The sequence below is a fragment of the Trichosurus vulpecula genome, chromosome 8, assembly GCF_011100635.1.
Source record: "Trichosurus vulpecula isolate mTriVul1 chromosome 8, mTriVul1.pri, whole genome shotgun sequence".
NCBI lineage: Eukaryota > Metazoa > Chordata > Mammalia > Diprotodontia > Phalangeridae > Trichosurus > Trichosurus vulpecula.
In genome coordinates this window covers 56,396,470-56,423,176 of record NC_050580.1, presented here as the reverse complement: position 1 = coordinate 56,423,176, position 26,707 = coordinate 56,396,470, and the positions used below count along the sequence as shown (strand labels likewise).

Genomic DNA, 26,707 nt, shown 5'->3' with positions numbered 1-26,707 from the left:
GGGTCATTTACTCCTGTTCTTTGGATCCTCCATCTATAAAACAGGATGATTTAACAACGTGGCCTTGAAGAATCTATCATTTTGTTCACAAAGAAAAAAAGTTGATGCTTTTTAAATTTTCAGACTAGGCCAGCAACTAAGTTGACACAGGAAATCTCCAATTAGGAAACTCCCCCTACCAACTGCGCAGCACCTGTTCTGCACATTAGTGTCAGAAAGTTGCCTGGGCCACTGAGAGGTAAAGTTACTTTGCCAGGTTCTCATAACCAGGATGTGTCAGGGGCAGGACCTTAAAAGGCAAGACTTGATCCCAGAGTTCCAGCTCAGATCTTCCTGGCTCTGAGGTACTATGGAATATTCCATTGTCATAGAATTCAATTAAATTTAACAAACATCTATCAAACATCTATTTGGTCTGACGGCAAACAAAAATAGGAAGTCAGACTCAAGGCCCCAAAGAAAAAACTTCTAAGAGCAACATTTTATTTTTAAAAATCAAAATATACCCTCACACAGCAGACTTTTGTCTGCTAACCTACTGTAAAAAACATAATTTTGAAACTGTGTTCTAAATACTAGAGACTGAATTCAATATACCAAGAAGCCTCTTCTGATACTTGCATCTTGTGAGATGGGAAATGCCTGAAATATTTAAAAGTGCAAGCTTCTCTGCTGATTCTTTGCCATTGTTGGCAACAAACTATTCAACTGTGTATATACATATAGAAGCATCTATATATCTTACAGAACAGTTCCAATGACCATATTCAAATATGAAAAGGACTAAGCAAGTACTTTAAATGTGCTAAATCATTTTTATCTTAGGGGTGCAATGAATTTTTAATACCTCACACCTTGATATATTTAGTTTATAATGCAAGAAGCCGTTTAACTTGCAACTGAGACTGTTATTACATTACAGTCTTTAAGTGACTGTCAGGGCAACTGCTTACTAGAAATTCAAATTTATATCTGAAAAATCATCTTTTTGCCTTTATAAAATGACTTTTCAAAGCGGAATTAGACTTTCCTTTATATGGGGTAATGCATACAACTACATAAAACAGTCAAAACATTTATCTGTAATGATAGATAACTATGTAACCCCTGCTGTTTTGAAAGGATAGCACCTTTGTTAGAAAAGCATTAGAAATCACAATTTCAGCAACTCAGCACCTCTTTTTGAAAATAATTCATTTTTATGAATATGTAGGGATTTTTTTCATTTTTTTAATATGGCTGACTGATTTACATATGCCCACCTGCCAGCCCAAGAAAAAGCAGCCACTTAATTATTTTAGATCAAAGAAAGCTCCCTGCCAAATTGTTATGGTTAGAAAATTAGACTTTACATCTCATCTGGGCAAACTTACAAATCAATAGCCTTCAAATAGGATTCTATTCAGCCTTTAAGAAGCAGAGCTACGTAAAATGACTATTCCCAAGGCTCCATCATTTCCTCCAATAGTCTCGTGGCCTGATAATATTCACGGTTCTTTCTTTAGCTCAAGACTGCTATTTTAGAGAAGTCATTTGTCACCCCTTCCATTGCAGGTTTACAGAATTTTTTTTAAAGGAGAAACAGCACCATCTGGTGGTAGGACATTCTAAATCAGAGGAAAAGAGATTCTTGATGGTTTTTTGCGTGTCATGGAAGCCTTTAGCAATTTGAAGTCTATACACCCCTTCTCAGAATAACATTTTTAAATGCATAAAATAAAATATACAGGATTGCCAATGAAGCCAATTATGCTGAAATAATCATCAAAATATTTTTTAAAAAACAAGCTCAGAGACCTCACATTAAGAACTCTTGGAATTTAAATTAAAATCTTGTAAGCCAAAACTATGAAGTGTTGATATGTGGAAATGTAGACCTGCAATTCCAAAATTACAGACCCATGTTACAAGAAATGGAACCAGTCACTGCTATTAGGACATTAGTTCCAGGATAAATACTATGTAAAATGGAACTTTGGATGGAAAATGATGCAACTAAATATATATCTTTCAGACAAATGACTATACTATTACAAATGGAAGTAGGCATAGAGTTTGATGTATCTCTTTACACTGAAGAGTAAAGTACAGTATAAAACCAGGCTCCTCAGAATGCTCAAGGATGCTGGATTCAGGCAGTGTACATGGCCAAGTAATTCACCCCTTTAAGCACCAAAAGTTTCTAACAGTCATTCAAAATGGAAATTTAGAAAATGTATTCCCACTTCCATGCCTTTTCAAAAAATATTTAATCTTTTCTAAATGTGGGTTATCACTGAATATCAATTATTTTTTATTCATATTTACATGCCTTCGTGGCCTGCTATGTTATTATTATTGTGATGTAATAATAATTGCAACCAGTATCTATCACCAAACTGTGCAGCAGTGGAAGAAGTGCAGAAGAACAATTCATCCTTCATACAACATGACCTTCTGGCATGTTTCAGTAGTTCTGCTTGTTTTTTTACAGCGTTTTAGGTCCAGAGCTCAACTGTCACTATGTACTGTTATCAACGTGCCAGCCCCCAGGGAAGCCTTCTCCTCTCCACACCCATGATTATTAATCTTATTAATCTGCTTTATTGGAAATGTGATGGAAGGGTACATCAAGGAACAGTAAACAGGCTTTCTTACCCACGTATGTCATTTAGGACACGAATTTTGTCACTTATACTTTAAAGGTTATTCAAAAATCATTTGTTGTTGTTTATATCCTGGTCCTCAGCTATGCTGTTAACAAGCTGAGATGCGACAGCTCTATCAGGTAACTCACAGAGCCACAGATTCAGCATATGGTAGGAAGAATGGCACTTAGGACAGGAGTAACAGGAACACATATCAAAGCCTCCAGAGAAAGCAATTAGCTCTGTGAACATGGGCAAGTGACACCATCCCTGAGTATCATCTGTGAAATAAGTACCATAAATTGAAGAAGTGAACTCTCAATGCAGACTGTTTTATGTGGATCCAAAACTTTCAATGGATGTTCAATAAAGGAGAGAGATAAACCTCAGACTTGGAAGGGACCACAGAAGCCTCCATCCAACTCAGCGTTGGACAATAAATCGCTCTACATAGCTGACAAAATGGTTAGCCATCCAACCTTTACTTGGAGACTGCTCCTGGTTACGGGGAGTCTAACCCCCATATCCCCAACCTCAACGGCAGCCTGTTCTGCTCTGGGATAGCTGTAGTTGTTGAGGAATTTCTCCTTTCCTCAAAAACAAATCTGTCTCTTTGCATCTTCCATTCATTTGCTCCTACTTGTGCCCTCTAAGACTAAGCAAAATAAATCTAACCCCTTAAAATATCTGAGAACAACTGATGTCCCTTTTCTTCAGGCTAAACGTTTCCATTTCTTTCAACAAATTCTCACATGGCAAGGTCCTTCAACATCCCAGTGTCCTGGGCTTTGGATGTTCTCCAGCTCTTTTAGGTCCTTCCTTAATTGCAGCAACCAGAATCAATCAAAAAGTGCTTGTTGAACACACCCACTACGTGTCAGACTATTGAACATACCTACTATGTGCAAGGCACTGTGCTAAGCAATGGAAATAAAAATACAACAATTGGAACAATCTCAATGCTTGCTTGTCTTGGGGGGGGGCGGCGCCGCAGGGCAATTAGGGTTAAGTGACTTGCCCAAGGTCACACAGCTAGTACATGTGCCAAGTGTCTCAGGCCGGATTTGAACTCAGGTCCTCCTGACTCCAGGGCCGGTTGCTCTACGCACTGCGCCACCTAGCTGCCCCAACAATCTACTCTAAAGGAGCTTATATTCTGGCAAATGTACGTTCTGAACAGAACTGGACAAAGTTTAAAGATGGTCTGATCCCAGGCAAATGACAGCAAGACCTCCCTAGTCCTATGCCTAAATGAAGCCCAAGAAGGGACTGGCTTTTTGGGCTACCATATCATGCTGACATACCAAGCTTACAATGTACTACAATTCCCATATGTTTTTCAAACTGCTATGTAAGTTCTACCTTCCCCCATCTGTATGTTTACACTTGTTGGAGTTTCTCTGAACCCATATGTGAGGCTTTACATTTATTCCTCTTAACTATCTTACAATTAAATTTAACCCAATGTTTAAGCCTAAGAAGACCTTTTAGGATGTTGAATCTATCTTCCCATATATTAGCTACCCCTCTTAGTTTTGTAGTGTCAGAAAATTTGATAAGCATGTCATAAACCTCTTCATCCAAGTCATTTAAAAAATGTCAAATAAACACATAACCCTAAAGTCCCCCACTGTAGCCATCCTTCCATGATGGTGTAAAAGCATCAAAAACTATTCTGTACATCTAATCATTCACTCAATTCTGAAAACATTTAACAATATTATCCTCTTGCCCACCTCTCTTTACCTTGCCCAGAAGAACAGTATGAGATACACTTTCCAAAAGGTTTTCCTAAAACCTAGGTAAACTCCATCTACAGCAATTCCCCTAACAGTCTAATAGCTCTGTCAGAAAAAAAAAATAGGTTAGTTGGGCATGATCTATGTTTAACAAAGTCATATGCCAGCTCTTTATTATTATGACCACTTCCTTTTCTAAAGGTTCACTCATCATCCCCTTAATTCTAGGGTTAAGCATCAAAGCCAAGCTCAATGTCCTAGAGTTGGCAGATTTTACCACTTCCCTTCTGTGTAAAAGAGGACATTTGCCCTTCTCCAAACCCATGATACTCCTCTCATTCTCAATTACCTTTCAAAGATCCCCTACAGCAGCTCCTGTCATATCCACCAGTTCTTTGGCACCCTAGGATGTCATTCATCTGGGCTTGCTGACTTTAACTTATGCAGAGTAGCTAGATTCACTCTCTCTTCCTCCTCCCAGGTTTCAATTTCCTATTTTTTGTTCTATCTTTTGCAGTCCAAGGAGCATTAACCCTTGCAAAGAAAACAGAAGCAAAGTAAGACTGGAATGTCTTAGTTTTTCTCTTACTGTCAGTTATGATCACCACACCCACCCCAAACATCAGTCCAATCATTTCTTTGAACTTTCTTCTTTCCCCAGTATAACTAAGATAAAAAATTAAACAAAACCCTTGCTCTCCTTAGACTTCCAGCACAAAATTTAGCTTGTGCTGAGCATTTGCATTTCTAATGCTATTCTTACAGGATCACTTTTTTATTCATTCTCCCTTACCTGGCCTCGCTTCCATCATCTGAGCACATCTACCCCCAATCTATGTTAGCTGAGGAGTTTCCTGTACACCTATATCAATTTCCTCCGGCAATTCCCTTTTGACATCCTCAATTCAATCGCTTCTCTTTGGGTCTTTGGAATTTCATACTTGAGGACTTCCTGTTTCTCCTTAGCTGACTTTCCTGGCAGAATTTTGGTCTATTGGATATTTTATCTTTTCTCTGAATCCTTTGAAATGTGAACCCAAAACCTACAGTGGATAGCAAATTAAACTTCTTCCCCTTTTCTATCACAAAATGGTATGGTCACTTTCCCACAAGGTTCCCATCTTTTCTTTTCTACAACTAGTTTCTCTTAGTTTGACGCAGAATAGAAATTCGACACCTTATGAGATGACACTACCATTAAGGTGAAGCTAAATAATCATTGGCTGTTCTTTGGCAGAGAGGATTTTAGTTGATAATGGAATCCTACCAGCACTGTAGCAGTATTGTTCCCCAGCACCAGGTTTATGATCCATTTCCAAAATGTACCATCTAGTTCCTCTTTCTATCCAGGTAATAGGGATACAGAGCTTCTGTTTATGCTTATCATGCTTCCTTCCTTTGGTTTCTCCATCATCAATTTACTTTGCAAAATATACAATGCTACTCTGCCCTTCCTCCGCCCTGATTTTTACCTTTCCTGTTTCTGTTAAATGAAATATGCCCTTCCAGACCACAGTGCAGAAGCCCCTAAGCTTCAGTGATACCAATGACAATGATTTGCTTCACTGCACTGTGATCCGCAGTTCATCTTGTTATTACCTATACCTCTGTTCATTTGTGTAGAGTCAAATACACACAAATGAACACGAGTTTATTACTGGATTCTTTATTGGCTTTTGTCTCCTATGAATTTCTAGGCTACTGCTATTCTTCTTATAATATAATTACTATGAATAGCATCTAGCTTAGTAAATATATGAAAGCAGTTATTTGCCTCTCCCTTCCTTTTTTTTCCTGTTTAAAGTCCCTTTTAACTCTGCAGGAATTCAGGCAAACATATTTTTTCCAGTCCTTACAAGGTACACTCCTCTAACCTTGGCCAAGAGATAATTATTCATATACTTCAAAATGTGGTTGAGAAATCCAATTCCTATTATCAATTTATCACCAATTCACTTCCCAAACTTGCCTTTCTCTTCTGAAACCCTTGCCAATGGATCAACAGCAACCATGAAAATAGCACCCATGCCCCTAATGTTTTCAGTTTCTTGCAAAGGTATGGGTGGATGAGAATGAAAGTATGGATGAACTTCATACTTCAACAATATAAAGAGAAATATAACTGTGAGGAGGTAACATTTTCTTCACTTCAAAGGCGGCACAATGACATCACAGATTCACTATTTCACAGTATAAAATTAATTATGACTAATTTATTTGACCCTTGTAATTTAGAAATTAGACATTATTACAAATTGGCAATGTGTCATCCTACCAAACAATCTTCAACATATTTTCCAAAAAAGGTTAAAGTTTCTGAACAAAGTCTTCTTTACCTGGAAGGTGCAAGTCCTACCTAACACAGAAAGGTTAGAGAATGTATAACTAATTGTCAATTTTTTGTGATACCAAACAGAATTTATGTTGTAGATAATCCAAAAATAATTGCTATTGGGCTTTGAAACACATCATGTGATTATTATAGTGAAATGACCTCCCTAAATTGTGTTTACATAGGATATTTCTAAAATCCGTTTCCACCGTCTAGAAGAGCAGTTCTTCACCTTTTTTGCATAATGAACTACTTTGGCAGTGTGATGAAGCTCATGGACCCCTTCTTAGAATAACATTTTTAAATTCATAGTATTTGAAAGGAAACTAAGAATATTAAAATAGTTACTAATTTTTTTTAAAAACCAAGTTCATGTACTGTAGGTTAAGAACCGTTAGTCTAGAAGCAAGCTATGCAGCCAAGTAAAGCCCAACCAGGACTAAAACTTTTCCGTAGACAACTGAAAGGTAACCATATTTTTTAAATCATAGTCTATTATTTCATCAAAATCTTTCCCTTTTTTAATACACAATTCTAGCAAATCAGATGATTTTAGATTATGCAAGACCTATGATGAAGTAATGCTTTTTTTAAGAAGGCAAAAATATGGTATTGAAAAAGGCAGAAGCTTATACATCACAAGTATCACATGAATGCAAGATTGATACGCGTTATCACCTCAAATAAACAACCCAAATACTATGCAGTCATGTCTAACAAAGACTCGCTCCATGATCTTAAGTAAGTCACTTCACCGGCAATGCCAATGAAGAAAATACAAATAACTCATGTCATGAGACAACAGGACTTAGAGATCATCATTAGGACAGAGCGTAGAACACCTGCTCCCTAGGCAAGGGTCCAACATTCACCTAAGGCATACTGTTTTATATTTGAACATTCACTGTTTGCCAGCAGTGAATAATTCTGTGGCTCTGATTAAAATGCCAAAAGTTTTCCCAAAAATCAATATGACATAGCAGGAATTTAGAAAATGCATAAAACCTGTTAAGACAAAAAGAGCATCAGATTAAACGTCCAAAAACCTGGGTTGTCGCACCATGTCATTAACTAGCCATGTGACAGTGGGCAAGTATCGAACTCCAGAAAATGAAAGCATGGGACCAGGATATTCTAAGGCTCTCCTCTAGAAAATGAGGGCACAGGACTAGATGATTCTAAGGCCCCTCCCCTAGACAATGAGGTATGGGTACAGGTGATTCTAAGGCCCCTTTCCAGGTCAGATTCAGAGTTCAGGTGCCAGAGGCATTCTCCTTGCTGTTACAGAAAGGCATAGATTAAGCGCCACCTTATGGATACATCTAATAATAACACAACTTTAACTTCTGAGTTGGTCCAATTAAGCATTTTCAAGTTTTATCACAAAATGTTATTTATGCAAAATGACTGCAAGCAACTGAGGTACTGAGAACTGTAGAGCCACATGTAGGTCATTATCTACAACAGACTGGTTACCTCGACAGCAAGAAAGGTTTCTTCTCTGCTCTAAAGTGCTTTATTTAATTTGCTACATGTATGCACACATTCAAAAGGCACTGCTTAAAAATGTGCTAATAAAGCTATTTCACCATGCCAGAGATAAATACACCTACTGGTGTTTCTCCTAAGTCCTAGCTTACAATATCATTAGATTTGGGGTACAACAAAGGAAACATGACTATTTAGCAGTTCTCACTCTAGGGCTAAAGTCAGCAATTAGATAATAAAATGCTTTCTTTTAGAACAATGATGTTTCTAAAAAATTTAGGACATACTAATTACTTATCTTAAAATAGGACAGGGCAGATATTCTTTACCTGGAGTCTGCAGGCCTCCAGTCAAATAAAAGGTTAAAAACCCCTGATTTAGGGGATTAACCACAAGATAAACGAAGATTGAAAGAACAAGCAGTCACATCAAAATGAATGTGTGTGAACATACATGTGTGTATGTATGTGTGTGTGTATATATACATACATGTATATGTGTGTATACACACACACACACACACACACGCCAGAATCTCCAGCAGAAATATTCTTCATTAAGGAAAATCTATAACTCTTGTCTACTTACAATGCTGCTTCACTTAAACAGCAAATTAAAAATTAACAAAAATTAAAATTTATCACAATTAACTCTTCATTTTTTAAACAGAAGACAGGAATTTATTTTGCCTAGGTCCTGAATAAAGAGATTGTGAAAACAACTACATTTCCATGTCATTTGTTGTACTGGAAATTAAATACATTTGTCAAGCATTGCACTTGTCAAAAACTTTTATTGATCAAAGTGGGTAGGTATTCAACAAATGACAAATAATGCAAAAATAATTTATACTTGCTTTTGGAATACTATTACACTTGCATTTTAATATAGTTATAACCACCTATGAAATAATGGAATAATAAATTACTTAATCTCTCTGGGCCTCTTTAGAAGGGAATGTTTGGACCAAGCAAAGTTAAGTCCCTCACTAAAGTAAGTCCCTTTTAACTCAAAAATTCTACTATTCCATTATGCTGCTTCTGATTCAAAATACTTCAAATAATGAAATAAACAAAAAGCTAAGTCAGATGGAGCAGCAAGACTAATTTCTCTCCAACCTCCCTTGTTCAGGAGTCTTCTGGGTCTAAGTTGGAGGGAGTCAGTATCATCTCTCAGACTACAAAGCCTGAGACAAAGCAGTGGATAAAACTGCATTTCAACGGCTTTACTGTTCACACTTTCCCCAATTTAGAGATCACAAGTGATATTCTTTTAAAAGTTATCATTAGTGGTTAGTGAATCTAAAGAGTACATGGAGTCATTAGCCAATTGTCCATTGTGATGGCACAGCAGAAAATAGCTAGGACACAGCATGCACAGGGTCAAACAATGCTCTAGGGCTTTAAAAACAGTCTAGGCAGCTTCATATGTTTACCCAGCATGGCTATTGTCATGGACACTGTTCAAAAGACTTGTCTTAATTGTTTCCAATACATTCTGTTACAAGAAATAAAAGGCTCTCCCAGGGAACAGTTTCTGAGACAGTTTGTAAAGGTTATCTATCATGGGTATCTTCAGGTTGATTAATATTCTTAAGGCAATTTAACCGAGACTTTACAGTAAATTACATACAAATTAAACAACTCTAGTCTAAAGAGAAGAGAAAGGGTCTTTCCTTTCTTCTAAGAAGATTTTCTGGTGTAAAAACTTCCTGCTATTAGGAAGAAGTAAGGGAAAACAAGGGGTGGGGGTGGTAGGGGGATGGAGAAGAATACATGCAAGTCCTCAGGGAAAAAAGTGACCCCTCAACCTCCCTCCTCCCCACCATCTCCCACCACACAGAATGGAAGAGATGGAAAACCTCTAAGGGAAGGGATCTAAAAATCTATAGGGCATTACTTAGAGAGCAAGCTATAAAAGAAGGCAATATGGGAATGATTCCAAACCAAAATACACATGGCTGGCACCAGAGAGATAAGTAGCCAGAGGCATTTTAGCATCAAGCAGCTGGAAGGTCTGAGGACTAGCCCGGAAGGAATTATAGCTACCAGCTAGGAAAAGAGTGAATTACAAAGAAGCAACCTCATTAGTATCTGAGTCTAAAATAAGACTAAGAATAAATTGATAACTTTAAAGAAGGGTAAAAAAAAAAAGTATACTCAATTCTATCTTCAGACTTAAATTTCTTTCAAAATTTGCTCAAAAAAATCTTTAAATATAAAATCATGTTATATTTATCCATTTTCATTTTTAAATGAAGAATTAAAGCATATTTATCTATATCTCAATTACGAATTATATTTTTAGCCAAGAAAGAGCTTTCATGACCATTTAATCTAAATTCCCTCATTTCATAGCTAGAGAAACTGAGGCCCAAAGGAATCTTTTTACCTAAGGTAGCTGAACTACAGCCTGCAAGTCTTAGCTTTTTTAAAAAGTCATTAAAAACTCTATTAAAGGTAGAATCTGCAAACTGAGACATTAAGTAGCATCATCATGGTCACCTGGTAAAGCGTGTACCTTCTATACACTCCTCAGACTTCCTACATGCCACCACCTCTTCCCCTCTCACTCTCTCCCGCAGCAAAGGCTCTCTACCTAGAGCTCCCTCTTCTCCCTCCCTCCCTTCTGATTGCCCTGCCACCACACAATGCCTTGGCTCTAATTTCTTATAAAGGGGTGGGCCTTCTCCTTGCCAATGCTAACTCATTTAATGGGCATTTATTAAGGACCTACTATGTAACAATGCTAGGCACTAGGGATACAAAGACAAAAAAATTCCACTAAAGGAGGTTAAAAATATGCAAAAGAAATAGAAAGTGGGGTCACTAGAAACTGGGAGATCAAAAAGGGCTTCCCTTGGGAGACAGAAAGGAGGACTGAAACTTGAAGGAAGCTAGGAATACTAAGAGGGGAAAGGCAAGAATGCATTCCAGGCATGGGAAACAGCCTGTGCCAAGCAAGGCACAGAGAAAGGCAAGGACATCTCAAGCTGGGGCAACAGCTAGGAAGCCAACATGACTGGAATATAAGAGGAGGTATGTGAAGTTAAGTGTGAAAAAGTAAGTCAAATTATGGAGGACTTTAAATGCCAGGCTGAGTTTGTATTTTATCTGAAAGGGTCTGAAAGTCATTGAAGATTTTTAAGTAGTGAAAGGCCACGGTGAATCCTGTTATTTCAGAACATTACCTTGGCAGCTCTGTGGATGACAGATTAGACGAGAGCCCAGAAGCAAAGAGGCCAATTACAAACTACTCAGGGAGGTACCAAAGAGATGTGTGATCAAAGCACTCAATGAGGTCTGAGGCAGAGAACCTGAGTAATAGCTCTGGAGGGAGGGAGGTGGAAAAAGACCAGTGAAGGCTTCACAGAAGGGACTGAGAGGCCCAACCTGGGCCTGAACAACAATTCCTGAGATGCCCTTATGGCACCACAAACTCACTGTTCAAAACAGAGCTCTCATTCCCCATCAGCCTTCTCCGGTCCTCCTGTACCTCCACTCATACCCTCTGACTCGGGTTGTCATGGAGGAGTCAGCATGCTCTCAGCTTCCCACTTCCATTGCCAGAATATCCCTCTATACCATCACTCAATAACCTCTCCTCCTTTGAAATGATTCAGTACAAATTTATCACCCAATCCAAATTCTGGTAGCTGTTGTCTACACATACCCAGGATTTTCTCCCTCCTCTCTCAAGGAGTTCAAGAGCCTGATTCGAAGTATTCTTCTCTATCCCAACTCCCGCTTCATTCTAAGAGACTTCAACATACAGATCCAGGCAACCTCAAATCCCCAGGTTCTCAGTTTCTCTATATACTAACCTCCCACAATCTCCTTCTCCACTCCCCCTTAGCTACTTTGTGTAGCGAGGGCGGTGATATCCTTGATCTTGTTTTTCATCACCTACAAATGTCACTTGAGAACTCTATCATAACTGACTATGATAACTTCCCCTCTCTCCCCATACCTCACTCCTTCTAAATCTATTCTTTGTCCTTGCTGTTCTCTCTGGCCCCTCTGGCCTTCAGTGCTTTCCTAGGCCAGCCGTCACCCCTATTCTGCCTGCACTCTCCTCCCTTTCCAGTCTTGAGCCTTTGCTGAAGCAATTCAATTCTACATTATCCTTTATTTTCCAACACCTTGCCCCTTGTCCTATCACAAATCATGCTTAGCAAAACCCCAATCCTGGATTATTTGCCGTAGCTACCTCCTCCCCTCCTAGAAACTGGAGGAAATCATGAAACCATGCTAACTAGGTCTTCCTAGCTAATCTCAACAGGACCCTCACTACAGCAAGGCAATCCTACTACTGCTCCCAAAAGATTCCATATCTCACTCATCACAGCAACCCTTCTATTGTGGAGGTTATGTGCACTGGACCTGAAGTCGGGAAGACGAGAGTTCAAATCCCACCTCAGACATTTACTAGCTGTGTGACTCTTGGGTAAATCACTAAACTTCTGACTCAGTTTCCTCAACTCTAAAATGGGGATAATAAAAGCACCTGTCCCCTAAGGCTGTGAGGCTCGAATGAGGAAAAAGGGCTTAGAACAGTGCCTGGCATATAACAGTTACTTAATAAATGCTTGTTATCCTCCCAGTTTCCCTCTTCATAAGAAAAAAAAATTGAAGCCATTCCCTCTTGAGATAAGGAAGAAATGAAGAGGGAATAACTTCTTCTCAATCTTCATCACTATTTGCAACATTTCACACTGAGGATCTCTTCCCCCCCCACCCCGGGTACTCTGTGCTCTCTGGGTTTTCATGACAGCTCTTTCACAGCAGTCCTCTTTCTTTAATTGTCAGTCAGTCAATAAACATTTTTTGAGCAGCTACTATGTGCTAGCACTGCACTAAGAGCTGAGGGATACAAAAAGAGGCAAAAGACAGTACCTGTCCTCGAGGAGCTCACAATCAAATGAAAGAGAAAATAAGTCCCACTCCCTCAAAAAAACTGTACAAACAAGCTATATACAGGCTAAAAAGGAAATGATTAAAAGAGGGAAGGTATCTGAATTATGAGGGGTTAGGAAAAGCTTCCTTTAGGAAGTGGGATTTTAGCTGGAACTTAGAGGAAGCCAGGGAAATCAGTAAGCAGAGATGAGGAAAGAGCATTCCAAGCAAAGGAGAGAGCCAGAGAAAAGGCCAGAGTCAAAAAATGGGGTGTCTTATTGGGGGAACAGCAAGGAAGCCAGTGTCACTTGATAAAAAACTATGTGGCAGGGAGTAAGGAGTAAGAAGACAGGAAAAGTAGGAAAGGATTAGGTTAAGAAGAGCTTTGAATGCCAAACTGAAGATTCTGTATTCAATCTTGGAGGCAAAAGAGAATCACTGGAGTTTACTGAATACAGACTTATGATTTAGGAAAACCACTTTGATGGCCAAATGGAGAAAGAACTGGAGTAGGAAGAGACTTGAGGCAGGTAGACCTACTGCAATAGGGTATTGCAATAGCCCAGGCTTGAAGTAATAAGGGCCTGTCTTAAGAGTGGTGGCAGAGAGAGAAGGGGGTGCATATGAAAGGTACTGTAAAGGTGAAATTTACAGACCTTGACAAGAGATTGGATATGGAGGGAGAGGGGTAAGAGATTGTAAGGAGTTGGTATCAAGCATTAGGATCTAGAAGGATGGTGATTCTCTCTACAATAATAGGGAAAGTAGGAGAAGGGAGGCTTTAAGGAGAAAAAGAAAGATTTCAGTTCTAGATATGTTGAGTTTAAAATTGTCTGCTAGATATCCAGTTCAAGATTTCTGAAAGGCAGTTAGAGACACAAGAACGGAGGTCAGAAGAGAGGTGTGGGCAGGGTAGGTAGATTTGAGAATCATCAGCATAGAGATGGTAATTAAAACCATGGGAGCTGATGAGAGAAAAGAGGACCCAGAACAGGTCTCTGTGGGACACCTATGGTTACAGGGCATGATCTGGATGTGGATCCAGCAAAGGAAATTGAGATGGATCACATACATGGGAGAACCAGGAGGGAGCGGCCTACCAAAAACTCTAAAGAGAAGAGAATATCAAGGAGGACAGTTATCAAAAGGGTCAAAGGCTGCAGACTGAAAAGCCCATTAAATCTGTCAACTAAGAGCTCACTGGTAACTTTGGAAAGAGCAGTTTTTGTGGAATGATGAGGTCAAAAGCCGATTGTAAGGGCATAAGAGGAGTAAAAAGAGAAGTGAAAAGAGGCACCTACTGTAGACAGCCTTTTCAACTTCATTCACAAAGAAATAGAAGACGCAGACGGATGATAGCAGGGATGGAAGGATCAACTAAGGGGTTTTTTTTTAGGACGGGGAGACATGAGTATGCTGTAGGCAGCAGGAAAGGAACCAGTAAAGAGAAAGACTAAAAATAAGTGATAGCATGAGGATGACAGAAGGAACAATCTACTAGGGGAGATGGGATGGAATGGGATCACTTGAACAGGTAGAGGGGTTAGCCTTGGTAAGGAGTAGGTCTATTTCATCATGTATGAGATGGGAGAAAGAGGAGAGAGTAGCAAGAGTATAAGTAATGAGGAAGAGGGAGCTCAGGGTGAATGGACTCGATTTTTTTGGTAATATATGAGGCAAGGTTCTCATGTGAGATTTAAGCAAGAACGAAAACATTTGGAAGAGCCACTGTAGAAAGTGGGATAGTGAGTATGTTCAGATTGCCTGGTAGCAATGAGGACCCAGTTGAGGTTAAATAACATAAATTTGTAGTTGACTCAGTCAGAATGACTGCATGATTTTCTTCACCTTCCTTCAGCAGCATGTGTGTAGCAATGAAGGCAAGTAGATAATGGGAGTGATCCAAAGCTGAGGCTTGGCAGGGCAAAATCAGCAAAATGACGAGAAGGCTAGGGACTCAAGAGAGGAGGTCAGTGTAGAGTTCAAGTGGCTGGTCAAGATGGGGGAAATAAGAGAGAGTGGTTAGTGCAGGGAAGATGGTTTGGGAGAGAACTGAGGGGTCAAGGGACTGGAAATCAGTGTGCACAGAATAGGGTTTGTTAATCTACACCCAGAGAAAGAAATATGGAGCCTGAATGCAGATCGAAGCAGACTATTTTCTTTTGTTTTGTTTGTTTCTTTCTTATGGTTCCTCCCATTCATTCTAATTCTTCTATATAATATGACTAATGTGAAAATATGTTTAGTAGGAATGTATATGTAGAGTCTATATTGGATTGCATGAGGTTTTGGAGAGGGGAGATGGGAGAGAGGGCGGAGGAGAAAATTTAAAACTTATGGAAGTGAATATTGAAAACTTAAATTAACTTATAAAAAATGTTTTAAAAGAATAGGGTTTGGTAAAGCAAGGCAAAGGAAAAGGTGGAAAGGCAATATGTCAGTCATAAGGAGATTTTAGAATTCTTGAACAAGAAGGTGGTAGCATTTGTGGGTGATGGAAAGATCAAGGGTATAATCACCTTTGTGGGGCTGAGATGGGATGGAAGAGTAGATAATGGAAAGTCAGCACATGAAGGAATTGAATAGACTATTTCAAAGAGATTCAACATGTATGTTGAATTGTCCTAGTATAAGGACAGTAATTGGGAAGAAGAGAAAAATTGTGAACCAGATACCAAACTCAAGGAAAGACCTCCAAGTCTATAAACCACAGCTATCAGGATATTGTTTAAGTAGTAGAGATAGCATGAACCTATCCTAGGAGGAGAGCCTATTGAGTGATGGAGGTAGGGAGAGACCTTAGAAGAGGCAGTGGGGAGCAAGGAGTATCCTAACTCCTTTGAAACTGTTCCTTCTCAATTTCTTCCACTAGATCTTCATCCACATCACATTCCCAAGGCTCTGGCGTAGGCCCCCAATCTTCTCTCTATATACTCACTTGGTAATATCATTAGCTCCCACAAGTTTAATTATAATCTCTACCTAGATGAATTTCAGATTTACTTATCTAGCCCTACTCTCTCTCCTGAGCTCCAGGCCCACATCACCAGCTGCTTAGTGGAGAGTTCAAAGAAGAGGCCCCAAAGAAATATTAAATTCGATATGCCCAAAACAGAACTCATCTTTACCCTCAACGCTTCCCTTGTTCTGAACTTTTCTATTACTGCTAAAGGTACCACTATCCTTCCAGTCACTCAGGTTGGAAATCTCAGTACAATCCTCAATTCCTCTCTCACTCACATAATACACAATTACTTGCTAAATCATGTAATTTCTTGCATGTGTCCCCTTTTCTCTGCTCATACAACCATCGCCCTAGTTCAGGCCCTCATAGCATTTCTCCTAGACTATGTAGTCTTCTGGTTGGTCTCCTTACCTCGCATCTCTTCCTACTACAGGCATTCCTCCATTCAGCTGCCACAGTGGTTTTTCTAAAATGTAGATCTGATCATGTCACCTTTCTTGCCGTTCAATGAGTTCCAGGAGCTCCTTACTGCCTCTCGGGATCAAATGCAAAATACCTTCTCTACAATTCAACTACACGGGCCTATGTGTTCTACACGGCACCATCTCCCATCACTGGGCCTTCCTTCACACTGGATGTTCCCCATGCCTGTAATGCTTAGGTTCTCTGCCTCCCTTTAAGGCTGCTCAAGAGCCACCTCCTCCAGGAGGGCTTTCTTAGTTTTCCTCATCCCCACCAGCTGCTGGTGTTATCCCCTCTTAAAGTTTCCTTCCACCCATTCTGTATTTATTTTGTTCTAATTAAACATACTGCCTCTCCCATTAGAATAAGAACAGGGGCTTTTTTTTTTGCTTTTTCTTAGGATCCCCAGCATTTAGCACAGTGCCTGGTACATGGTAAGCACTTCATAAATGTTTAGAGTTGACTGGCACATTCCGGTGGGAAAAAATTCTTTATCTCCCATAAATGGCAAAATATGTTGCAATTTTAAAACTGAACTATAATGAAACATCCCATAACTGATAGAGAAAATAGTTACACATTCTAAGCAGAGCCTTTTTTAATCAAAAGAAAAGGGCACATCCTATTTCAAAAGAATCTCTGGAGAAGAGAGCAAGCAGAATGGAATCATTGGCTTTCCATGCCACTTAAGAGAGCCTCCCAATACAGGACTACTGTTGCTGTGCTACTCCTCTCATAAAGGAAAAGGGACATGGCTGGATCTTATGGTCTTGCAGCTCTGGACCAAACAGGAGAGAGGGATAAAGAGAGATCAGAGAATATTAATGTATGGCTGATAACAAAGGAAAATCAAACTGCAGTGTTAACTAAGCTCTACAGAGGGAGCTACCATCAAAGAATAAATTTAAAGAACAGAATACTTCCAAAAAAAAAAAAACAGACCACTTCAATTAGTCTTTCACCAAGATGAAGACTATTTCATAGAATCATAAAATGCTAGAAGGGGGCCCTTAGATATCATTTAGTCTAAATGCTTCATTAGTTTTTTTTTAATTTTTAAATTTTATTTTTATTGAAGTCTTGTTTTTTATATCACATTCACTTCCAAATATATTTCCCCTTCCTCCCTGAGCCTTCCTTTTTCACAAAATAGAGGAAAAGCTCAGCAAAACCAAGCTATGCACCTCATAGTATATGTAATATTCCACATTCCTAGTCCCCCGCCTCCTCCCCAAAAAAGGAGGGTAGGTACATTTCCCATTTCCTCATCTCTTCTCTGGAGGCAAGATTGCCCAATATAATTATGTAACATTTAGTTTCACTTTATCTTTCTTTTGTTTACATTGTGACAGTCTCTACATGGTATATAGTTTACATTGTGTATATTGTTTTCTTGGTTCCATTTATTTCAAACTTCATCAGTTCATATAATTCTTCCCAACTTTCTCTGAATGTCTCATATTCTTCATTTCTTACTACACATATCACATTTATGTACCACTATGTCCTTAGCCTTTCAAATACCTCATTTGAAGATGAGGAAACTGAGGGCCAGAAGAAACTAGAAAATGTCAAAGCTAGTATTGAAATTCAACTCCTCTGGCTCTAAAGTTCATGGCTTTTTTCACTATGCTATATTTATGTTACCCTTTCAATAACTAACTGACCTGAAAGAAAAGTCTATTTTATAAACAAACCACTACATATTTCCAATTAACCAAATTAAACACTCAACAGTGATCAATTGTGAAAGTCTTTATAAACATTAAAGAAAATGACAATAAAAATAACACATTCACTTTAAATAGCATCATTCTTCCAAAAAATCTTAAAGGAAATTGTTTCTTAAAATTACAACTAATTGGGGCCTAGCGTAGCTAGATGGCACTAGAGAACTAGGCCTGGAGTCAGGGAGACTCATTTTCCTGAGTTCAAATCTGGCCTCAGACACGTACAACCTGTGTGATCCTGGGCAAGTCATTTAACCTTGCTTGCCTCAGCTTCCTCATCAGCAAAAATGAGCCGGAGAAGGAAATGGCAAAATACTCCAGTATCTTCCCCCACAAAAAAAAAAAACAACAAAAACAACCAAAAAAAACCCAAATGGGGTCACAAAGAGTCAGACACAACCAAAACAACTGAACAACAAAAATTATGGCCTAAGCTCATCTCCTGATTCTTCTCAAAAGAAACTAGCTCTTACATCTTATACTTGGGTATTTTTTAAGAACTGGGTTAACTATTATACAAACAATTCAATGCGTGAAACAAGTCTTCTAAATTAGAAAACACTAAGGGGATAGGGAGGGAGGAGAGGATGAGAGGAGGATCTTTAGAGGGGAAGGTGAGAGGAATAGTTTAAAGGGGAATATAGAAAGGTGTTTAGATTAATGGGAATGAGACCATTAGTGATGGATCCTTGGGGGGATGAGGGAGGGATCTCTAGAGGGGAGGGTGAGGGTATAGGTCAAAGGGAAGTATAAAAGGATCTTTAGATTTATGGGAATGGGAGGATAATGGAGGGATCCTGGGGGGGGGGGTCAGGTAATGGGAGGGCAAGGTAGCAAATAGAAGTAAAGTAGAGGAGGTAAGAGGGATAGGAAATAAGATACATACATAAACATGAAAACAAAGATTAGGAGTAGAATCTGTTGGGGAAGCATATGTTTATATATGTATGTATGTGTGTATATATATATATATATACATGTATTATATATAGAGAGAAATAGAACCATGCTTAATTGAAATGGGGGGAGGGGGGAAAGGGGGAAAAAAGAACAAAGTTAAAAGTGTACAACTGAGAACAAAAGAAAACCTACAAGGAAGCAAAGAAAAGCTAGACAGCTCTCAACACAACACTTAGCATTTAATATATAGGCTTTCTTGAAATGGAAATTTATTGCTACATTCAGCTGTGCACATGATTTTTTTTCTTATTTTATATCGAAGTTTATAATTAATGTTTTTCTTTTCTTATTACATATTTAGGTTTTAACTTTAAAAAACATTTTTTTAAAGGGAGGCAGCTAGATGGTGCAGTAGAAAGACCACCAGTCCTAGAGTCAGGAAGAGCTGAGTTCAAATCCAACCTCAGACACTTGACATTTACTAGTTGTGTGACCGTGGGCAAGTCACTTAACCCCAACTGTCTCACCACCCCCTGAAAAAAAAAAAACAAACCCAAAATCCACATTACTAAAAAAAAAAAAAAAAGAGTTGAAGATATAAAGGTAAAGAGGAAGAACATTTCAAGAAGAAGGAACAGGTTGTACAAAGGTGAGAAAAGAGCAGATAAAGTGCAGAGCTCTGATAACAAATTGTAGGCCAAGTAAGTAGTTGTGTTCTCCACTTGAAGGATTCAAGCAGAAACAGATTGACCACTTGTTGAAAAGACTGAATATGGGAATTCCCACTCACTTAAACTAAATGAGTTCATATCCCTTTGAAATTTGAGATTCTGAAATTTTGACCTGAGACAGATAAGTGCATCAAGCTAAATTAATGCTCAGCTTTTCATTCCTTCTGAGCTTCTTTGTCCTCTATAGCCTAACAACCTTCTAAAGATCCCTCCGTTCCTTTGGTTTTTTCCTCTAACTGGTCAGTCACCCCAGAATCTCCATTCTACCAGGTCAGTCATGTTCACTACTCCAACGTGTTTCTGAGCTACACTCTTGCTCACTAGACTTCTTTCTCCACTGTACCCTAGCAGATACCCTCTCTACCCCCTTCCCACCTTCACCTCCGTACTTTTCAGCTTCCTTTCATGTGTCACCTTCTCCCACAAGAATGTGCGCTCCTAAGCACTGGAAATTTATATTCCCACTGCTTATCACAGTGTCTGGCACAGGAAGTACTTAAACTTGTGTTGACTTTGCTTGTCTAATGTTTGTAAATGAACTAAAAACCACAATTCTTGGTGCTTTTGGTGACTGTGGCAGTACTGTGAAAAGGAATTATATAATAGTAGGAAACATGTTGTATTTTTCTCTACTTAATCACTGTGACCAAAGTTACTAGTGATAAACTTCACTGAACTAAGAAGGCCAATCCACAGACAAAAAAAAATCATCTAATACCAAGATTGCAAAAAAAAAAAAAAAACCTTTTCAGCATAGCAGAACATGTACAATAAGTCTAACAGGAAGGAGAGAGAACTGACAAGTAGAGAATGAGAATGGGCTCCCAGAAAAAGAAGTGACACCTGGGTAAAATGGAACCCAAGGATTCTGAGAGGGCAGATAAAGGGGAAATGCACTTTAGGCCCCTACAGGGGAAAAGCCTGTGCAAAGATCTGGAAAAGGAGTGCTGAATTCAAGCAACAGGTCAGAGGTCCACTTTGGCTTGGGGTACACAGACAGGCAGCAGGAGATGATAAATGTTAGGGGTTGATTTTTGACAAGTGCAGGTAGAAAAATGTCAGTATTATCAATTCAACCAGTAACAATTTCCTAGTCTTACTCTCTTTTTTAACAGTTGAAGAAACTCTGACCTAAAAGCTAAGTGACTTGCTGAAGGCCACAGAGGCTATAAATAGCAAAGCCAAGAGCTTTGACTCCAAATCCAGTGTTCTTTCAATTACCCAAGGCCAAATCTTAAAAACTTTAAATTAGGAGTGCCCAACTCAGGATTCAAATTCTGCCTCAGACATACATTTAAAATAATTCCATTTAAAAATACCTGTTCACTTCGAAAGTCATAATAATTGACATCTGGCCTTTTGCAAACTTTGTAAAGTTTGCAGTTTGCAAAGCACTTTAGGTACATTACCACCTCATTTGACCATCACAGCCCCCCTGGGAAGTACCATACACATGGCAGGATTTGAAACCAGGGCTTCTAAATTGAGCCCTCTCATCTACTAAATCAAGCTGCTTTAATGTGAGACACTGACTGGCATTTAACACAGATGTCAGACAGCAAGTAAGAGGTGAACATTCGGTTCAATATTTGAAAATCCACAGAGCGTAAATAGACACAACACAGTCTGCACGAGTTGAAGCAGCAGGGCTGGGAAAGCAGCATTTGAGGTTCTACCTCAGACCCCTTTAGCTGCTGCAGGAGCCTTCACCTCAGCACTCTGAGTGGCAGTTTCTTCATCTTCAAATGCAGATAAGAACACAACTACTTCACGGGGTGGTTGTGAGGAGCCGATGAGAAAATATACAGAAAGAAAATTTTTCTTGATTGTTAAGTTTTCCCTACTTAAAAAATGTCTACAAAAAAGTATTCTGTACGTATGGATTTTTGAAAAGAATGAAAGAAAAACAGGAATTTGAAGAAAGATGTTGGTGTTTGGAGAAACAGAGCCCCGGCCAAATCACCAGACATTCCTGACCAAAGTTTTCCTGTTTTGTTCCACATTCATCCACCCACAGATATAGGAAAAACAAGGAGAGCTGTGAATTGTGAGTGACTAAGGTTATGAGGAAACTGAATCATCAGATGTGAAGGACTGAATACTTTTATTTTTTTAATGAAAATGGATTTAATGTTTGGCACATTCAAGGACACCAAGATAATTAAAGCAGTATCATCACCAGCTAGAGCTAAGGCATCTACAAAAAATGAGCACCTCTTTAAAACCAAGCATGAGCCTGACTACAGTATTTGCCACGAGTATTAGCTTAAGCATTACAAGAACAGCAGCAACAAGAATAACAGTAGCTGTTTAAAGTTTGAGAACCCAAATATACACAATCTCCCCTGAGCCTCACAACAATGCTGGGAGGGAGTCACTATGCGCATTATTCCCATTCCCATAAATGGGAAAACTGAGGCTCAGAGACGTCACATGATTTGCCCACAGTCACACAGTTGTGCATGTCAGAGGCAGGATGTAAACCCCCTGTCTTCCTGACTCCCCAAGTCCAGCATTCCATCCAATATACCAGGCTGCCTTTCAATTAACTCATTATGTGGATGTTTATCACCAGAAGGACGTCTACCAGATGGTGAATTATTTGAAGCATGAAGATACATGAAACTAAGGAAATTTTTTAAACGGCCTTCAGTCCCATGTGATTCTCCCTTTATAGCAACAGCAGCAACAGAGTGCTAAGAATTATAGGTTTACAAACCTTTGTTTAATGACTAGTACTTTTAACATTAAGAGTCTGACCAATAATTGACCCACTGCTGAAGGACTAAAGGCCACCTGTCCTGACATTTCTACTATCAGTGAAGCCAGAAGAAAAAGCAGTTGTGTTTGCAATGAAGGCCAACTAGTTGAGTCTCCTTAAAGACACACACACACACACACACACACACACACACACACACACACACACACACGAAGAAAAGAAACCGTTTCATTTGTGGCCCAAAATAACAAGAAATAATAATTTTTGGTACATTTGGTCCTCTCATTTTGTAGTGCTTACTTCAGAGCATTTGAAATAGCCACCATGAAATAGCCAAAATCCAAAATACATAAAATCTGTGAAAACCTTGGTAAGATCCTCCCAATTAAGTTAACATACATTTTTATATGATGACTAGCATGAAAATGCAAATAAGGAACACGGCAAGAATATACTGGAAAATGAAAGGCCACATGGTTAAAGAGAACTACACATGGAGTAAAAGGGTCTGGGTTGAGATCCCAGCTCTTCTAATAACTGGATAGCACTGGAAAACTCCCAGTGTCTTTGGGATTAAATTTCCACCAAAATGAGGAACTGGGTTAATATTAGATTAGGATCCCTTCCCACTCTCTATCTTATGAAATCAAAGAAGCTATGGACCACTGAAAAGTCTCAAACCTATTTATCATGAATACTTTTTTCAAGAAGAAAGTTGGAAAGAGATGGCTATGGCGAACACTACACAAATCATAAAGTTAACAGATAACAGTGATGGTATCTGACATTTATAAAGAGCTGTAGATTTTGCAAAACACTTCTGCTATGATCTTTATGCTGTGGGATATGTACTAGACATCTTGTGAATTCCACTTAACAGATGAGAAATCTGAGAGTCACTGAGGTACCAGTGCAAGAGGCAATGTGTGAACTGGACCCCAAGCCTTGCACTGTTTCCAACACCCATTTTGATAGACAAACAATAACTGGTTTCAGATGTAGCATTTATTTCAGAATTCCCTGAATCTGTGAAGGCAGATCATTGATAGATTAGACGTTAAGGCAATGATCCACCCCTCAATTTTTTATAGGTCACTCTAGCGGCTGCGACCTACCTCTTTGTAAAGTAGAAGTGGAAGCTAGATCGTTGTCTTCTCTGTCTTGCGTCCCACACAGCATCCTCCAAGAATACTGAAAACTCTAGTTATTAGACAAAGGTTTCCGGATGAATTAGATGATCTCACACAAATGACCCCAGGAAATGAATTTTTGTTGTTTTTGGTTGTTAATGTTATGGTTCAGTTGTTGTCAATCATGTCTGACTTTGTGACGCCATTTGAGGTTTTCCTGGCAAAGACACTGGAGTGATTTGCCATTTCCTCATCCAGCTCATTTTACAGATGAAGAAACTGGGTTAAGTGACTTGTTCAGGGTCACACAGCAAGTAAGTGTCTGAGGCTGGATTTGAAAACATGAAGATTAAACCTCCTGACTCCAGGCCCAGTGCTCTATCCACATCAACACCTAGCTAACCCAGAAAATCAACTACCTTACATTTATTTTGTCTTTCTTATGTATTTATTTATCTATATGCTTATCGTCTCTCCCTGGTTGTATCTCCTTGAGAGAAGGAACTGTTTGAAAATCTGTATTTGTATCTCAAGACTAGTGATATATAACAGGTGTTTATTAGATGCTTGTTGATTAAATCACCAGCAAGAATGAAACCATAGGGAGCCAAGATGGTGGCTGGAAAGCAGGGACTGGCCTAAAAGCTCTCCCCCAGGACCCTCCAAAAACCTATAAAAATGGCTCTGAACAAATTCTAGAGCTGTGGAACCCACGAAATAGCAGAGGGAAGCAGGTCTCCAGCCCAGGACAGCCTGGATGATCGCAGGGTAAGATCTATCGCGCAGAACTAGGTGGGGGGCAGAGCAGAGACCAGCGTGGGCCGTGCTCGAACCATCCAGACCAGGAGCCGGGCAGAACAGGCCCTAGCGCCCTGAATCAGTGAGCTGTGGCAGTTACCAGACTTCTCAACCCACAAACACCAAAGACAACAGAACAGGTTAGTGGGAAAAGCTTCGAGGGACAGAGTAAAAGGAGTTTGTGGTATGGCCACCGCCCCTGGGGCAGCAGAGGTGGTGCTGCTCTGAGGCAAGCTTACAGAGCTACAGCTGCAGTTGCTTGAGGCCCCAGGCCCACCTGGGGGGAGGAATTATGTGGTGCATCAGAGCAGGAGTGCAGAGCCTGCTTAAGATCCGAGTCTAGTCCGGGTTGGTGGTTCTTGGGGGAGGAGGAGCACTGGTGTGGCAGAGATGGCTGTATAAAAATAGCTCTGAAAACAACAGAGCAGTCCCTCAAGCTTAGAACAAAGTACCCTCTGCTCTAAAAGAAGGGTCAAGTAGTTGGCAGGGAACATGGCCAGGCAGCGAAAATGCACTCAGATTCAGACTCAGACTTTGGAATCTTTTTTTGGTGACAAAGAAGACCAAAACATACAGCCAGAAGAAGTCAACAAAGTCAAAGAGCCTACATCAAAAGCCTCCAAGAAAAACATGAACTGATCTCAGGCCTTGGAAGAGCTCAAAAAGGATCTGGAAAAGCAAGTTGGAGAAATAGAGGAAAAATTGGGAAGAGAAATGAGAGTGAGAAACAAGTCAATGACTTGCTCAAGGAAACCCAAAAAAATACTAAAGAACATAACACCTTAAAAAATAGACTAACCCAAATGGCAAAAGAGCTCCAAAAAGCCAATGAGGAGAAGAATGCCTTGAAAGGCAAAATTAGCCAAATGGAAAAGGAAGTCCAAAAGACCACTGAAGAAAATACTACCTTAAAAATTAGACTGGAGCAAGTAGAAGCTAGTGACTTTATAAGAAATCAAGATATTATAAAACAGAAGCAAAGCAATGAAAAAAGGGAAGACAATGTGAAATATCTCATTGAAAAAACCACTGACCTGGAAAATAGATCCAGGAGAGATAATTTAAAAATTATTGGTCTACCTGAAAGCCATAATCAAAAAAAGAGCCTAGATATCACCTTTCAAGAAATTATCAGGGAGAACTGCCCTGATATTCTAGTGCCAGAGGGTAAGACAGAAACGGAAAAAATCCACTGACACATGCCCACCTAAGGTATTTCTCAGTATCTGTCATGTACTACCTACAAGTGACCTGGGGCAAGGCACTTCTATGGGCCTCATATTACTATGTCATCTGTAAAATGAAGAGAGTATGCCAGATGGCTTTGAAGGTCCCCTTGCAGATCTAACTCTACAATCCTATGACTGTGGAAAACATCCTGCACAAGTACGAACAAAAGAATGACATGATGTTGATGGTGAAGCTCTCCAAGCATTCCTCTTTGTAGATGACATTGTACTAGCTGCACTGAACCCCAGAATGTTACAATAGCCTCCTCAGTGAAATACACAGGTGACAGATTGTTCTTCCAGTGCAGATAGTTTTAAAATGCCTATTTTCCAAACAGTAATAGGCAGTAGGATGGACGGCCCATTGATGTAGTATGTGTATGTACCTATATCGAATTAAAATTAACACATTTGGAAAAGGTTCTACAAAGAAATAAAGATCTAAGCCCATATTTGAGTAAGCAGAGGTTATTTGAATGGATCACATTTAGGAAATGGCTCAGTGCTTTAAATAATCCTCAACAGCAGACTGTTACAAAAAGCTCCCCTCTTTTACCATCGATATTCATCCAATGATGTAATGCGGCCATGCATAATGGGAACTATGAGTTTCGAGTAATCAGAACTACTACTGAATCAAAAAGAAATGGAATGATTCATGGTGGGTATAAGCAAGCAACAGAGTAAATCAAAAAAGATGGCTTGTACAAAAAAAGTGGTGTAAGATATTATAGAGAACATACATGACCAAGTCAAGGCAACAAAAATTTTTGAAGCACCTACCATGTGCCAGGCATGGAGGGATACAAAGAAAGGCAAAAACCAAAAACAAAAAAAGTCTTTGCTCTCCAGGAAGACCCACTACTGGCAAACAACTATGTACAAACAAGATACGTAAAGGATAAATTGAAGAAAATCTCAGAAGGATGGCACTAAGATTCAGGTGGAATGGGAAAGGC

The 26,707-nt window shown here is 39.3% G+C and overlaps 1 protein-coding gene across 2 annotated transcripts in view; it reads right to left on the bottom strand.

Annotated features, from left to right (window-relative positions):
- Positions 1–26,707, bottom strand: part of ADK (adenosine kinase) — a 629,414-nt gene that overhangs the window by 505,017 nt on the left and 97,690 nt on the right. The window lies entirely within an intron of this gene.